This window comes from Ceratotherium simum, chromosome 7 (assembly GCF_057802395.1).
Source record: "Ceratotherium simum simum isolate JZ-2026a chromosome 7, ASM5780239v1, whole genome shotgun sequence".
Taxonomy (NCBI): domain Eukaryota; kingdom Metazoa; phylum Chordata; class Mammalia; order Perissodactyla; family Rhinocerotidae; genus Ceratotherium; species Ceratotherium simum.
The window spans coordinates 69144771-69162674 of record NC_141906.1 but is presented as its reverse complement, the minus strand read 5'-3'; the positions used below and the strand labels follow the sequence as shown (position 1 = coordinate 69162674).

The 17904-nt window shown below is 43.1% G+C and overlaps 1 pseudogene; it reads left to right on the top strand.

The window, feature by feature from the left end:
* The first annotated feature begins 6047 nt into the window (after window positions 1-6047).
* Window positions 6048-16727, top strand: LOC106801377 (cell division control protein 42 homolog pseudogene; annotated as a pseudogene).
* The last annotated feature ends 1177 nt before the right edge of the window (window positions 16728-17904 follow it).

Sequence of the window (17904 nt, the reverse complement as noted above, 5' to 3'; positions counted from 1 at the left end):
ATGAAATGGACAAATTCCTAAAAACACACAAATTAGCTAAACTGACACAAGAAGAAATAGAGGGGCCAGCCCAGTGGCGTAGTGGTTAAGTTTAGCACATTCTGCTTTGGTGGCCCAGGTTCACGGGTTCGGATCCTGGGTGTGGACCTACACCACTCATCAGCCACGCTGTGGTGGCAACCCACATATAAAGCCGAGGAAGATTGGCACAGATATTAGCTCAGGGCTACTCTTCCTCAGCAAAAAAAAGAAGAAGAAGAAATAGAAAATCTCAACAAACTTATAATACGTAAAGAGATTGTAATTAAAAACCTCCCCACAGCGATTAAGTTCGCGCATTCTGCTTCAGTGGCCTGAGGTTCGCAGGGTCAGATCCTGGGCGCAGACATACTCCACCGCTCATCAAGCCACACCGAGGTGGCATCCCACATAGAAGAGCTACAACTCTACAACTATGATACATGACTATGTACTGGGGCTTTGGGGAGAAAAAGCAAAAAGAGGAAGATTGGCAACAGATGTTAGTGCAGGGCCAGTCTTCCTAAAAAAAAACAAACCCTCCCCACAAAGAAAATTCCATGTGATAGTTAATTTTATGTGTCAACTTGGCTAGGCCAAGGTACCCTGATATTTAGTCAAAGATTATTCTAATGTTTATGTGAAGGTAGTTTTTAGATGATATTAACCTTTAAATCAGTAGATATCGAGTCAAGTAAGTTACCCTCCATGATGTGAGTGGGCCTCGTCCATCAATTGAAGGCCTTAATGGAAAAAGACTGATCTCCTTTGAAGAAGGGGGAATTCTGCCAGCAGACTACCTGTAGACTTTAACTGCAACTCATCTCTGAGTCTCCAGCATGCCGGCCTCTCTTGCCGATTTTGGACTTGCCAGCCTCCACAATCATGTAAGCAAATTCCTTAAAATAAATCTCTCCTCTCTCTCTGAATCTCTCTCCACACACACACACACATCCTATTGTTTCTGTTTCTCTGGAGAACCCTAATACAGTCCAAGACCAGTGGCTTCATTGGCAAACTCTATCATACATTTAAAGAAGAATAAACACCAATCCTTCTAAAACTCTTCCAAAAATAGAAGAGAAGGAAACACTTCCTGACTCATTCTATGAGACCAGCACTACCTGATGACTAAGCCAGATAAAAACATCACAAGAATAGTTAAAATGTCCATACTACCTAAAGCAATCTACAGATTCAATGCAATCCCAATCAGAACCCCGGTGATATTCTTCACAGAAATAGAACAAAGAATCCTAAAATTCATATGGAACAACAGAAGACCCCAAATAGCCAAAGCAATCTTGAGAAAAAGAACAAAGCTGGAGGCATCACAATCCCTAACTTCAAAATATACTACAAAGCTATAATTAAAACAGCATGATACTGGCACAAAAACAGACACACAGACCAATGGAATGGAATTAAGAACCGAGAAAAAAACCCACACATCTATGGACAGCTAATTTTCGACCCAGGAGCCAAGAACATACAATGGAGAAAGGAAAGGCTCTTCAAAAAATGGTGTTGGGAAAACTGGCTAGCCACATACAAAAGAATGAAAGTAAACCATTATCTTACACCATACACCAAAATTAACTCAAAATGGATTAAAGACTTGAATGTAAGACCTGAAACCATAAAAGTTCTAGAAGAAAACACAGGAAGTACATTCTTTGACATTGGTCTTAACAGTATCTATTTGAATACCATGTCTCCTCAGGCAAGGGAAACAAAAGAAAAAATAAACAAATGGGACTACATCAGACTAAAAAGCTTCTGCAAAGCAAAGGAAACCGTGAACAAAACAAAAAGACAACCCACCAACTGTGAGAAAATATTTGCAAATCACATATCCAACGAGGGGTTAATTTCCAAAATATGTAAAGTCATACAACTCAACAACAAAGAAACAAACAACACGATCAAAAAATGGGCAGAGGATATGAACAGACATTTTTCCAAAGAAGATATACACATGGCCAACAGGCACATGAAAAGATGTTCAACATCACTAATTAGGGAAATGCAAGTCAAAACTACAATGAGATGTCACCTTATGCCTGTCAGAATGGCTATTATTAACAGGATGAGAAAGAATAAGTGTTGGAGAGGATGTGGAGAAAAGGAAACCCTCATACACTGCTGGTGGGAATGCAAACTGGTGCAGCCACTATAGAAAACAGTGTGGAGATTCCTCAAAAAATTAAACATAGAAATACTGCATGATCCAGCTACCCCACTACTGGATAGCTATCCCACTTCAAAGAACACGAAATCAATAATTCAAAGAGATTTATGCACCTCTATGTTCATCGCAGCATTATTCACAATAGCCGGGACATGGAAGCAACACAAGTGGCCATCGACAGATAAATGGATGAAGATGTGGCATATACATATAATGGAATATTAGCCACGAAGCAAGACAGAATCGTGCCATTTGCGACAACATGGATAGACCTTGAGGGTATTATGCTAAGGGAAATAAGTCAGACAGAGAAAGACGAATACCATATGATTTCACTCATATGTGGAAGACAAACAAACACATAGGTAAGGAGAACAAATTAGTGGTTACCAGAGGGGAAGGGAGCAGGGAGGAGGGCAAAAGGGGTAAAGGGGCACATATGTATGGTGACAGATTAAACACTAGACTAGTGGGGCCGGCCAAGCGGCACAGCTGTTAACACGTGTGGGCTCCGCTGCGGCAGCTTGGTGTTCAGATCCTGGGCACACACTGACGCACCACTTGTCAAGCCACGCTGTGGCGGCGTCCCATATAAAGTGGAGGAAGATGAGCACGGATGTTAGCCCAGGGCCAGTCTTCCTCAGCAAAAAGAGGAGGATTGGAGACAGATGTTAGGTCAGGGCTAATCTTCCTCACAAAGATAAATACATAAGTAAATAAATAAATAAAAACTAGACTATAGTGGGGGTGAGCATGATGCAGTCTATAAAGAAACTGATATATAATAATGTACACAACGTTATATACATTGAAATTACACAATGTTATAAACCAATATGACCTTAATAAAATAATTAAATTTTTAAAAATCACAAGAAAATAAACTTACGGTCCAATATCCTTTATGCATACGATGCAAAAATCCTCAATAAAATACAAGCAAACCAAATCCAACAGCATATTAAAAAGATTATACACCATGTAAGTGAGCTTTATCCCAAGAATGCAAGGGTGGTTCAACATAAGAAAATTAATCAATGTAATACACTGCATTAATAGAACAAAGGAAAAAAACACATGATCATTAACAGATGCAGAAAAGGCATAGACCAAATCCAACACCCTTCCATGATAAAAATATTCTAAAACTAGGAATATAAGGGCACTTCCTCAGTACAATATAGGGAATTTAAGAAAAATCCACATCTAGTATCGTACTCAGTGTTGAAAGACTGAAAGCTTTCCCTCTAAAATCAGGAACAAGACAAGGATGTCTACTTTCACCACTGCTATTCAACACTGTACTAGAAGGTCTAGCCAGAGCAACAGGACAAGAAGAAGAAATAAAAGGCACTCAAATTGGAAAGTAGGAACGTATCTATTCACAGATGACATGATTCTATATATAGAAAATTCCAAAGGATCCACAGGAAAGCTACTAGAGCTAATAAACAGATTCAGCAAAGTTGCAGGCTACAAGATCAATACACAAAAATCAGTTGAGTTTCTATACACTTGCAAAGAACAAGCTGAAAACAAAATTTTAAAAGCAATCTCATTTACAATAGCATCTAAAAGAATAAAATACCTAGGAATAAATTTATCCAAGGAAATGAAAGATTAGTACACTGAACACTACAAAACATTGCTGAAAGAAATTAAAGGAGATCTAAATAAACGGGAAGACATCTAGTGTTCGTGGGTAAGAAGGCTTAATACTGTTGAGATGTCACTAATACAAAAAACAATTTACAGATTCAACACAATCCCTATCAAAATTCCAAGATCCTTTTTGTAAAAATGGAAAAGGCTATCTTCTAATTCATAAGGAATATCATAGGAGACATATGGAGTTGCTAGACACCCTAAATAGCCAAAACCATCTTGAAAAAGAACAAAGTTAAAGAACTCACACTTCCCAATTTCAAAACTTACTACAAAATTTTAGATGGGCAAAAAACTTGAACGAATGTTTCTCCAAAGAAGATATACAAATAGCCAATAAGCACATAAAAAATGTTCCACATCACTAATCATTAGGGAAATGCAAAGCAAAACCACAAAGAGATACACAATAATAGCCATTAAGATGGCTATTATTAAAAAAACAAAAAACAGAGCCAGTCCTGGTGGCCTAGTGGTTAAGTTCAGCGCACTCCGCTTCGATGGCCCGAGGTTTGGTTCCCAGGTGCAGACCTACACCACTCATCAGTCAGTGGCCATGCTGTGGCAGTAGCTCACATACAAAATAGAGGAAGATTGGCAACAGATGTTAGCTCAGGGTGAATCTTCCTCAGAAAAAAAAAGACAAAATAAGTGTTGGAGAGAACGTGGAGAAATTGGAACCATTGTGCATCTGTGGTGGGAACGTAAAATGGTTTAGCTACTGTGGAAAACAGCCTGGTGGTTCCTCAAAACGTAAACATAGAATTACCATATGATCCAGCAATCCCAATTCTAGGTACATACCCAAAAGAACTGAAAGCAGGGACTCGAACAGATATTTGTATGCCCATGATGACAGAAAAAGTTTTGGAAATAGATAACGGTGATAGTTGCACAACATTGTGAAGGTAGTGTAAACTGAATTGTGCACTTAAAAATGGTTGAAATGGCAAATTTTATGTTATGTATATTTAACCACAATAAAAAACTCAAAAAAAAAAAAAAAAAAGGAAGGAAGGAAGTATACAGCCTCTGGAGGCAGGGGTGGCAGGAAGGAGGGGGACAAACTAACAGAGCAGAGGTGACTGTCCGGTGGGGAAGGACAGGAGCACTGTCAAGGGGAAGCACAGGGCCTGGGCCATCTCATCTGTAAACACTGCTCAGGCACTACAACTGACATCCTGGACAGCTAGCCTGAGTGCAATGGAAAGGTCACACAATCACTAAACTCAGACGGTGATGGCTGGCAGTGTGCACCTCCCCCACCCCCTGTGTCATTCCAGGCCTGAGTCTTCGATCCCAGATCATAGCTACAGCCTCCTCATGTGCCCCTGCCCAACTCCCTGCCCCTCAACTCATCTTCCCTAATGCCAAGGGGATGAGCTTCCTAAAGCAAATCTAATCCCGCTGCCTCAGCTCACGATCTTGGCTTGGCAAAGGCTATTTACAGTGTGGTGCCAACCCGGTCCTCCAGCCTTGTCTGACATCCCTCCCCTGCACCAACCTCAAGTTCTATCTGGCCAGGCTGAGCCTCTCACGGTCCCTTACAGTACGCTCTGCCTACACTGGAGTGGTCTCCAGCCCATTCCCTTGACAAATTCCTCAGCCGTCTTCAAGATCCCTTGCAAATGTCACCGCTACAGTGGGTCTTCCCAAGTCTACCTCAGACAGGATGGTTGTGCTCTCCTGCACTCCCACAGCATTTCTTGTAGATAATTGTGAGGGTCCTCAAGTTTCACACTACACCTGGGACAGAATTTTGAGCCATTCTGTTTGAAATGTTAAAGGAAATGGTAACCTTCTGAGATGGTGGTCTTGGGGCCACCCATGCAACTGGCATCTGGGTTACAGATGTCTGGCCTAATTATGTCCCTGACGCTTAGGTGCCCATTCCCCTATCACATGACTCTGAGGGAAGGGCCTGAGCAGGCAGCACCAGCTGAGACTGAGAAACAGAGAGGAGAAAAAGTACAAAGTTGGAGGGCAGGGGGTGACCTCTGGGAGCCGAGAGCAGGAGTGGCAAGCAGGCACGTGTGGACCTGGCACACATCCCCTCAGGTGGCCACGTCTCAAACCTGGACTTTGGCTTCCCCGGGTAGGCGGGCGAGCCAGGCTATGACTCAGCGAGCAGGAGGTGCCTGGGCTTACTCATTTGGCCGCAGCCGTGGCCACCATGCCTGGGAGGACCTGGGAGCTGCGCCTGCTGCTTCTGTTGGGGCTGGGGCTGGGGTCCCAGGAGGCCCTACCCCCACCCTGTGAGAGGTAGGAGTGGAGAAGGCAGCTGGGAATGAGGCAGGAAGGCTGAGGTCCGGAAGGTTGGGATAAGACCTCAAGCACTGGGGGTCCACCCTTCAAAGGAAAGGGAAGGGAAGGAAATTAAATTTCCTTGTGTAGCAGGCTCTGTGCTGGGCACTGGACCTCCAGTGCTGGGAAAAGATGGAGCTGCCTGAGGCCGACCTATGCCTGGTCCAGGAGCTGCTGGCCAGAGCCCTCCCTTCCTCCCGCCTTCCCTCCAAGCTGCTCCTTGAACTGCGCAGGGCTGTTCTCAGGATTGTTCCAGGAAACTTTCTGCCCAATTTCTCTAGTCTAGATGTGAAAGGGGGCATAAAGGCCTGAAAAGAGCTCCTGGGTTTAACCTCTGACCTCTGTGACCAAGGGCAAGTCAAACCTCTTTCCAGATCTGTAGTTTCCATCTCCAAACAATAGAGTTAAGTGACCCCATCCTGCCTCCTGGATCCACAGGGCATCGTCCACTCTCCATTCAACATGAATTTACTCAGCTCTCACCATGCCTCTTAGGCTGCAGCAGTGAGCAAGAAAAACAAGGTCCCTGCCTTCATGGGCCTTACACAATAAGCAAGAAAAGTAATAATAGAAGCTAAATAATGATAGAAGCATGATTAAAAGTTAAAATGAAGTTAGAGAGCCACTCATGGGGGTGAGCAGGGGATGTTTCAGATAGGATGGAGAGAGAAGGTGTCTCTGAGGAGGTGATGTTTGAGCAGAATTGTGGAAGGATCTATCTCTCTGCAGATCTGGGAGAAGAAAGTCGAGGCATGGAAACTTCAATGCAAAGGCCCTGAGGTCACTGTTGAAGGATCAGGAAGAAGGCCTATGTGGTTGGGACAGAAGTGGATATAAGCCAGGAGAGGGGGCTGCTCCAAGGAAAAAGGGACCAGGGTTTGGGTTCCAGTGGTAGGACCAGAGGGTGAGAAGTGAAGTGGATCAATATGGCATATATTTTGAAGGTTGAGCTGCTAGGACTTGCTGATGGAATATAAAGGCAAAGGACATATCTGGGATAATTCATACTTTTCTGTTCTGAGCAATTGTAACAGAGATTTCAGAGGCTGAACAGAGAGGCTGTGTGATCAAGTGTTTTTTCAAGCTTTAGGTTGGTTGCCAAAAGTACAGATAGAAGACTGTGTTGGCAGTCCCTAGGACCACCCTCAGCTTCAGTGATTTACTAGTACTCATCAAATGATTATATCCATGGTTACAGTTTATTACAGTGAAAAGATACAGATTAAAATCAGGAAAGATGAAAGGCATATAGGTCAGAGTCCAGGAAAGAAGACACGCGAGCTTCCTGTTGTCTTCTCCCAATGGATTTATAAGGAAAGCACTTAATTTCTCCAGCAACAATATGAATGAAGTATGGCCTGAAGTATGGCCTCACCTGGGCTGTGGCATCCAGGGTTTTTACTTGGAATCAGTCACAGAGGCATGGAGTATCTGCATGGCTAACCTTAGTTACTCAGTCTCCAGGTCTCCAAAGGTCAAAGCAATACCGGATGGCCCTTGGCTCCCACCATAAATCACATTATTAGCATAAAATATTCGGCACGACCCAAGGGCCCAGGTAAACAAAGATTTATCAGGCAGGGCTTCACCAGTTTAGAGGTTCTCTCTCTGGAGCCGGGCACATACCAGACTGTCTTTGAAATGTACAGGGTTTGAACACAGCAGACCTGTTGCTAAGTCAACCCTTTACTGCACAAGCTACTTGTATAATGAAGAATTTGTCTAGTCCTTGTCCTGGGTTCCTGGAACATAACCTCTAAGCTTTTGGAATTTCCCAAGTGATAGAAGCGTCTTTGGTACTCTGGGTGGGCTCTAATAGTTTATGTTAGTGAGGTGACTCATGGTGTGTCCCTAGATGGGTCATGCTAATGAGATGACTCAGGATGGGGGAGACCATGCCAGAAAGACCATGTGATTAGAGCTTTGAGCCATATGATAGCAGCCTGACCTCCCAACCTCCAGGGAGGGGAGGGGCTGAAGATTGAGTTCCATCACATGGCCAGTGATTCAATCAATCATGCCTATGTAATGAGACCCCAATAAAAACTCTGGACACCAAAGCTCAGTGGAGCTTCCTGTTTGGTGAACACTTCAATGTGCCAGGGGGGTGACATGTCCTGATTCTGTGGGGAAAGGACACAGAAGCTCTGCATTCAGGCCTCTCCCAGACCTCTTCCTGTGTGTGTCTTTATTTGGCTGGTCCTCATTTGGATCCTCGTAATAAAACCATATCATAAGTATAGTGCTTTCTGAGTTCTGTGTCATTCTAGCAAAGTATCGAACCTGAAGGGTTGTGGGAATCCCCGAATTTGTAGCCAGTTGGTCAGAAGTGGGGGTAGCTCAGGGACCCCTGAACTTGCAACTGGTTCCTAAAGTGAGAGCCGTCTTTTTGGGGACTGTGCCCTTGACCTGGGGTGGTGTCTGAGCTAACTGGTTAGTACCAGATTTATATTGCAATATTGCAGTTGGTGTCAGAAAATGTGTGATTTGCAAGAATGACATTAACTCACTGAAACATGTGGCTTGGGAAGAGCAAGAAGAAAGGTCGGGAGATGAGGATCCTTTGCTTCCTGGATGGCAACAGGGTCACTCATGGTTTGGAACAGCAGTTGTGTTGTGATCAGATAGAGGTAAACGGAATTTAGAGATGATGGATACAACTCCTGGGGTGTTGGCTCACTGGTTCATAGGAAAATATAAAATAATAAGAAAAAAATCAAGAAATACCATCCCTTAGTTATTGTTATCTATAATAGCAAAAATGAAAGTGAGAGATGGGCCAAGCTTAGACTCTGGCCAGTCCAAACTACAGCCTCTTGCCTCAAGGCCCCTGCTGAAGGAATGTGTTGGGGAAGATCCCGATTCTGGCTGGCCTGAGGTACAGCCAGCAGCCTCAGAGCCATTTCCAAGGGAAAAAATTATTCTGAAACAACAAATAAAGAAGAAATCTAGACTGATTCCCAAGAGAATGGGATAGACAAAGGAGAGAGCCAATAGACTCATCCCAGCAGGGTGGGAATCTTTAAATAGTTGTTAAGAAATGGGATGAATAAAGCAAACATTGATGGGGCAAAACAAAGGGGAAAGAGAAAGGGGAGAGTCAAGGGACTCATCCCAGCATGGTGGGAATCTTTAAGCAGTTATTAAGAAATGGGATGAATAAAGCAGCTGTTGATAAGGTCAAAGCAAAGGTCTTAATGCCTTAAAGAGGCTGAAAGGACCAATGGGAGCCCCTGCAGGTCCCCCAAAAGGGAAAGGCCCTAAACAAATCTGCTTTATTTACTCTACTTTGGAGGAATTTGGAAAACTGCAAGGCAAAGACAGCCACAAGAAACCTGACTTCCAATCTGCAGGGGCAATGGTCCTGAAATTTAATCAAGATAAGGATTCATGGAAGGGTCAGGGTCCCTTAGCTCTATCCCTGCTGGGGACTCAAAGCCTTATGCATATGAGTGGGCAAAATGGTCAGAGGGTAGAGAAGTTTCTTCAACTCTGCAACATGGGAACCCCATGCACTATAGTACCAAAAGCCACTGGTGAGGGCCAGCCTGGAGGGCCTAGTGGTTAAGTTTGGCGCACTCCGCTTCACTGACACGGGTTTGGTTCCCAGGCGTGGACCTACACCACTCGTCGGCAGCCATGCAGTGGCAGCTCACATACAAAATAGAGGAAGATTGGCAACAGGTGTTAGCTCAGGGCGAATCTTCCTCAGCAAAAAAAAAGCCACCAGTGAAGACCTAAAATGGGCTACAGTCAGATCGAGAGGCTATAGAAATGCAAGAGTTGATGAGTTTAAGGTGAAAGTTCGGATAAAAATTGGAATGTCTAAACAAGCTTTATGTGAAGTGGTTGTTTCTCCTTTACCCAAATATGGGAATGGATATTATGTCTGACTGGGGATCACTTACCCTACCTAGTATTGTAAAACCAAAACCTGTTGGTGAACTCCTAACAGAGGCCACAGTTAAGAATGCAAGGGTTGATGGGACTAAGGTGAAAGTTTGGATGAAAATTGGTATGTTTAAACAGTTTTTATGTGAAGGGATTGCATCTATTTTACCTGAATGTATTACAGGGATGGATATTGTGTCTGACTAGGGAACATTTCCACTATCTAGTATTATAAAACAAAAGGCATGTAAATCCGCCCATCAAGCAATATTAATTGGACATTCCAAATGGGAACCAATAAGACTGCCCGAGTCCACACAGATTATAGCCTTCTGTGGAGCATACAGTGGGGCTTATAGCAAAAGCCTTTGGGCACCTCCCAGCACGACTGCTAAGACTTTGGACTAGAGAATTTTCATCTGAGAGGCAATTACTAGCTTGCTGTCAGACATTAATTGAAACTACTCCTATGACTGAAGGACATAAGATAATCTTGAAATCTGAAATACCCATAATATCTTGGGTGATAGGGGAGAAATGCCCTAAGAGGGAGGGCAGTGTCCAGAAGAGTTCCACAATAAAATGGAAATGGCTTATGCAGGAACATGCTACCAGAGTTACTCACTGTATTCAAGAGCAGGTGGACTCTTTTCCCCTAGGACTGACTTTGGAACCACCTGAGGGGCTACCGGATTCTATTGCCACTTGGACAGTGCCTTATAAACAGCTCTCGATTGACCAAAACAGAGCTGATTGGTTTACGGATGGCAGTTCCAAGGTGAACAGACAGCATACTGTTTGGAAGGCTGCCACTCTGATCAAAGCAGAAAAAGCCAAATCAGCTTGGTAGGCTGAATTTCATACTGTTTGCCACTGGGTTTGGGTTTTTACCTACTCCTGGTGAGTGGCCAACGGCCTGGCTGCGTGGTCAGGCAGAAGAGCAATGGAAAACTGGCCTATAAAAACAATGCCCTTATGTGGCACGGTCCTATGGAAATCACTATGGGAATTTGAGGGGTGCACTGAAGTAGAACCCATTGATGCCCATCAGAAGAACTCCTTTCCTAGATGGAAGGTAATTGGAGCTAGCAGATGAGTATCCCAGTGTGTTCATGTGAGGTGGCCACTTGGGTTTATGAACTGATTGAATATTGGGAGGCTGCAGCAATGCAGAGATGGGCTGAATCTAGATATATTCCACTTGTCTTCCTTGAGACACAAAATGCCAGAAAGAACTGTTCTGTCTGCCAACAAGAGAGAAAGACTACAGATGACTATGGGGCAAATTCCTTGGGGGAAAGGACACTCATATAGCTGGCAAATTGGACTGACGCTGGTAGACCCAGAAGGCTACAAATGAGTCCTGACAGGAACAGACACTTACTCTGAACTGGGCTTTGCACACCCAGTGGTAGATGCAAATGCTCAAAATATTGTAAAAGGACCAGAAGAGAAGTTACTGCACCAATTTGGAGCACTGAGTTACACTTCTTCAGACCAAGGAACACTTTCATCCTCAGAGTAATGCTTTGACAGAGAATTGCGATGTCTAAAACAGGGGGAGATATAGGTATGAAGGGCTGGCTTACACACCTTCACAAGAGTGTGCTCACACTCAACATGATGGGTCAAGGGACTGTTCCTGCTAGACAGATGCCTCTGCTTTTCTGGGAGAATCTAGGGAAGAGAGGGTGGAAAGGATGTTGGTATGACTATACAACTCTTCTCATGGGAAGAAGACAATGGTATGATTATACTTTTTTCTTTCTTCCTCACATCACTTCAGATTTCTTTTTCCTGCCCGATGCAGTGATCCCAGGACCAAGACAGCAGCTACAAGTGCCAGAAGCAGAGATGATTCCTAAGCAAGAAAATGTAACGATACATTTAAACCATTATTCAGAATTAATAAGAATTCCTAAGAATACCATTACTCAGAATTCCTAAGAGTCTGATGGGGCAAGTTGTACCTTCACCTGATCTGGGTAAATTGGGGTTGTCAGTGAACACAGCTGTATTCAGTCGTAGTTCAGCCCTAGCAGTAGGAATAGCCCACTCATTCTGTACCTATGAAACCCCACTCTATATGGATGGGAATGGACTGCAGAGGAGGCACTTGCTAGACTAGCATTGCTGCCTGCAATCTGGACCAGCACAGTGGTCAAACCTAATGTCCTTTCCAAAGGTGGAAAAGTTTGGATATAACTGGAGAGGAGAAGAAATAGTCACTGAGGGTAAAGGAATGAACAAATGGATTAAAAATAAATTTAATGAAGGAAATCCACTATGACATTAACACTTTAAAAGCAGCTCAGAGCAAGAAATGATATTGTCTCTTAACTCAATTATACCAGATGCCTGAAAGGGTGAAACTATATATTCCCGAGACCACTCCTACTTTGGAACCTGACAAGACTGAATGGAAGCCTGCAAACCTGAGTGGCCTCACCCTGGGAGACATTTTAGTCATAACATATGATGATGGACTAGACTAATCATTAATAATGGTATGGGACTCCAGTAATGTGCCAACATCTTTCAACTCTTATTTTTCAGGTTTTATCTACCATAGTGTGATGTGGTAAAACACTGATATTTTGTTGGTTAGATTATAATATTAATATTGATGGTCAAATGTATTGGGAAGTTGAGTTAAAAGTCTCCTATCCCTACTCTACACCAGCTGTAAATGTTAGGTGTATTTATGTTGATACTTTGTCTGTTATATAAATGCTACACCAAATGTAGATGCTCAAACAGGTATGATTGTTTTGCTGTAAGAGATCCATGGCCAAAGACCAGGGGGTGGCCTGTTGTATAACAAAGAATTTATCTGTCATTTGACCTTTTCCTGGAACTAACCTCTAAACTCTTGTAATTTCCCAAGTGATAGGAGTGTCTTTGGTATTCAGGGTGGGCTCTGATAGTTTATGTTGATGAGGTGACACATGGTGGGCCCCTAGATGGGTCATGCTGATGAGATGACTCAGGATGGGGGCAGGCCATGCCAGAAAGACCATGTGATTAGAGGGTTGGGGCTTTGGGCCACATGATATCAGCCCAACCTCCAGGGAGGGGAGGGGGCCTGGAGATTGAGTTTGATCACATGACCAATGCTTCAATCAATCATACCTATGTAATGGAACCCTACTAAAAACTCTGCACATCAAAGCTCAGTGGAGCTTCCCAGTTGGTGAACACATCCATGTGCCAGGAGCATGATGCATTCTGATTTCATGCAGGTTAAGGACATAGAAGCTCTGTATTCAAGACCCTTCCAGACCTTGCCCTATATGTTGTGAAAATGAACTGAGTGAGGGAAGTTTTATTAGAAGCTATACCCGTAAGCTTGTGGAGTCTGCACTAACTCTAGGTGGTTAGCGTCAGAACTGAATTCAGTCCACCACTGCTCTGGCCCTTGGCCTAGGCTTTCTTACAGCAAACCATCATATTTGTTCGAGCAACTGTATTTAATGCAGCAATTATATAATAGATACAGCAATAGTATCAGTATGACTATGCCTAACATTTGGAGGAGCCAGTGCAGACTAGGGATAGATTTAAAGAAACAACTAATCTGACCTATAAAGGCTTTACATACACTTTCATATTTTGGTAGTGATTTGATTACTCATTTCTCTCCTTGCTCTGCTGCTCTTTGTATCTTATGATAAATTTGTGCAGGACTACTTAGCATAGAAATTAGTTAAATTCAGTTCTTCCTCAGTCCAGTCATTTTCTATTGGTATGACACTCTGAGGAGGCTTTAACTCAATCTCTCAATATATTTAATCATCAATATCATCATTATCATATGGCTTATTTACATAAGGTAGTTGAATTGTACCAATAATACCAGTGTTACACCATATCCTAGTATGGACATAGTACAATTCAATTTCATTACAGAACAAATCTGAAGAATTACAGAGGAATTTTCTAAGCCTTCCCAATGGAATTGAACCTCGCCCGTAAACCAAATATTATTGTGGACATGCATCATTACAAATGGCCATGATTTGTAATTGTTATTTGTTATTTCTGGGTTCCAAGTCAGGCACCAGGAGGTGAAGCCAGTCACCCTGTCTCAGTTCACAGGCTGGTACTGAGACTAGTTTCCATTGTTTGCTGTTATATAGCAGGGCCCACCTCCTTCCTATGGGAGGACTCAGGTGGTATTCAGAATAGTTCCTATCCCTGCAAATCGTACTACAGGGTGTGTCTTCTGATCTATTCTTGGAGCAAATGCAGTCATAATGCATCAACGTAAAGTATAAGCTGTCCCAGAGAACTTCCATGGGTTTGCAGGTCCCTAAGATTCCCATAGGAGTGCTCCTTGAGCCTCTGCAGCTAGTATGGAGGGCCATTGCCCCATGGCTCCTTTGGCCTTAATCAGCATTAAAATAGTCAAGAGGCCCTGTTGGGTGAGGGTACAAGCCCTTTCCCAGTGCTGGGCTCTAGTATTATGCAGCATTATTTGATGCCTTTGTCTCACCCATTTTACTAAAGCCTCATCATCTTTCCAGGATGACTCCTATCCTTTGTTTTCCTCCGGAAGAGAACTCCTACTTACCTGCTTGTTCTAGTTAATAAAGATTTTTCCTCTAAATACCTCTCCTCATTAAAAGCAAATTCAGTTTGTTCCACAATGGGGGACTTATCTCCCTTAAAGCTCTTTCTTTTCTGTCTCATGGGCCAACGTTGTTTAATCCACCATATATGTTGTTGCCATTGTGTACAAAAGACCTGAGTGCAGTAAGGATAAGTGTTTTGTACCCCAAAATGGTGGATCCCCCATACTAGAGTTAGATAAGTGGTAGTCACACCTAATGATGTAATTTATTTTGAGTATACCATAAGGCCTCCCATAGCCTTCCTTGTCTCAGGACCGGGCTACTCCCCAAGAGAATTTGGAGGTACCATGTGATTCCTACTGCTTTAATCCCATAAGAAACCCATTTTTTTTCTAATCTGTTTAATAGCTTTCTATCCACAAAAAAAAAAAGGTGATCTGCATTTGTGCATATAGCACACTGTGGCCTTTTGGGCATGCTGCTGCTATATTTTGTCCATTAAAACCAGGGACCTTTCTAAGTATTTGATTATCAAGGTTTATAGTTACACAGAGACTAGTCTGCCAGGAGTTGTAAACCACACAGTCCAAAGGCCCAGTAGGGACTAGTTCCTGGAAATTCTTTCCCAAATGATATTCTTCACAGTAGATATAATCTGAAAACAGAGTCAAGAGACACTGGCACATTACTAGAGGTCCCTTCAGTTGTCAACAGTTAATCCAGCTCATTATCATATCCTAAGACCAAAATGTCTCCCAGAGCGAAGCCACTCAGGTTTGCAGGCTTCCGTTCAACTTTGTCAGGTTCCAGAGGCAGGGGTGGTCATGGCAAACATATGGCTTCACCATTACAGGCATCTGGTATAATTGTGCTAAAGACAATATTAATCTCTTGCTCTGAGCCTCTCTCCAGGCACCAGTGTAATGTTGGATTTTCCATTTTCGTTGCATACCCAATTATTCATCTCTTTACCCTCAGCTACTATTTCCCCTTTTCTCCTTTTGTCATTGATTTTCACTAAACTTTTCCACCTTTGGAAGGGCCATTAGGTTTGGCCACTGTGCTAGTCCAGATTGCTGGCAACAATATCAGTCTTGCAAGTGTCTCCCCCTCAGTCCCCTCCCATTCATATAGGATAGGGTTACATAGGTCCAGAAAGAGTAGACTATTCCTACCACCAGGCAATACACCGGCATTCACTGTTAGCCCCAATTTGGCCAGATGGGGTGTAGGCACAATCTGCCCCATCAGGCCCTTAGGAATTCTGACATAAAGGTTTAAAAAGATAAAGTTTCTTGCTTAGGGATCATCCCTGCTTCTGGCATCGCAGTTGCACTCCTGGTCTTAGGACCACTGTATCAGGTAGGAAAAAAGTAAGTCGAGATGATGTGGAAAAGAATTGTATAGTCCGAGTGCTGCCAATGCCCCAGCGGAGAAGCCGAGGTCATCATCAAATATGAAATATTTAAAGTGGATACAAAACTGTTTCAGCAACACAGACAATTAAGTGCATTGTTGTGGGCGATGGTGCTGTTGGTAAAACATGTCTCCTGATATCCTACGCAACAAATAAATTTCCATCTGACTGTGTACCAACTGTTTTTGACAACTGTGCAGTCACAGTTATGATTGGTGGAGAGCCATATACTCTTGGACTTTTTGATACTGCAGGGCAAGAGGAATATGACAGATTACGACCGCTGAGTTATCCACAAACAGACGTATTTCTAGTCTGTTTTTCAGTGGTCGCTCCATCCTCATTTGAAAATGTGAAAGAAAAGTGGGTGCCTGAGATAACTCACCACTGTCCAAAGACTCCTTTCTTGCTTGTTGGGACCCAAACTGATCTCAGAGATGACCCCTCTACTATTGAGAAACTTGCCAAGAACAAACAGAAGCCTGTCACTCCAGAGACTGGTGAAAAGCTGGCCCATGACCTGAAGGCTGTCAAGTATGTGGAGTGTTCTGCACTCACACAGAAAGGCCTAAAGAACGTATCTAATGAAGCAATACTGGCTGCCCTGGAGCTTCTAGAAGCGAAGAAGAGCTGCAGGTGTGTGCTGCTCTGACCATCTCTCCAGAGCCCTTTCTGCACAGCTGGTGTCGGCATAATACTAAAAGCAATGTTTAAATCAAACTAAAGATTAAAAATTAAAATTTGCTTTTGCAATGACAAATGCCCTGCACCTACACACATACACTCACGTGAGACAAGGCCCATAGGTATGGCCCCTTCCCCCTCTCAATACTAGTTAATTTTGAGTAATTGTGTATTGTCAGAAAAGTGATCAGTACTAGTTTTTGTTTGTCATTTCAAAAATGTTCTTTTGTTTGTTTGTTTAAAAGCAAGGCATGCTTGTGTTGACCCTGTAACAGACTGATTTGGGTTGTTGAAGCTGCTCCCGGGTTCTGCTCTGGAGAGTAATCTGGGACATCTAGGATTTCTTTGGTTTTGTCTTTTTTTGGGGGGGGGGAGGGGAGACAGTGTGTGTGGGGTTTGTTTTCATTTAGTCATTTTTTTAATTAATTAACCATTGGACAGCCCTTAACGGGAGGAGGATGGATTGAGTCCACATCCCACTTCCAAGATCTAGTGTAGAAAACATGTTCCCCACCTGGCGCTCTTAGGAAGGAGTATAGTAAATGCCTCACTTAATAACATATTCTTTTTTGAAAGTTGCCTTTTCTCTCTACCTTTGAGTAGGTCCAGTATTTGATGACACTCATGAAAGTGGGTGGAACCTGTCTTGCCCCTCCTCTTTTCTAGGAGGCACTATATATGTGACTGTGACTTGCAAGGAAATTTGTTTGCCATTTGCGGATTTTTTTGAAGTTAGTTTCTAACTTCTTTCACTGATAAATGAAGAAAAGTATTGCACCTTTAGAAATACACCAAATGGATTGAGTACGTAATTAAACATTTTCTCCCTGTCAAAAAAAAGAATTGTATAGTCCTACCAGCAACATCTCCCACTCTCTCAGACCTCCTGGAAAAGCAGAGGAATCTATCCAGTGGGGGCCCTCCCTTCACCTCCCTCACATTGAGGGAGGTTACACACTTGTGAAGGTATGTAAGTCAGCCCTTCATGCTTTTGTCTCTCCCCATTTAGACAACAGATGTTTCAATTCTCTATCAAGCCACCACTCTGAGGATGATATGCAACATGATATGCCCATTTGACATGATATCTCTTGGCCCATTGTTGGAACTACGGGCTATCCAAATTGGTACAGTTTCTTCTATTCCAATATAGTATTTTA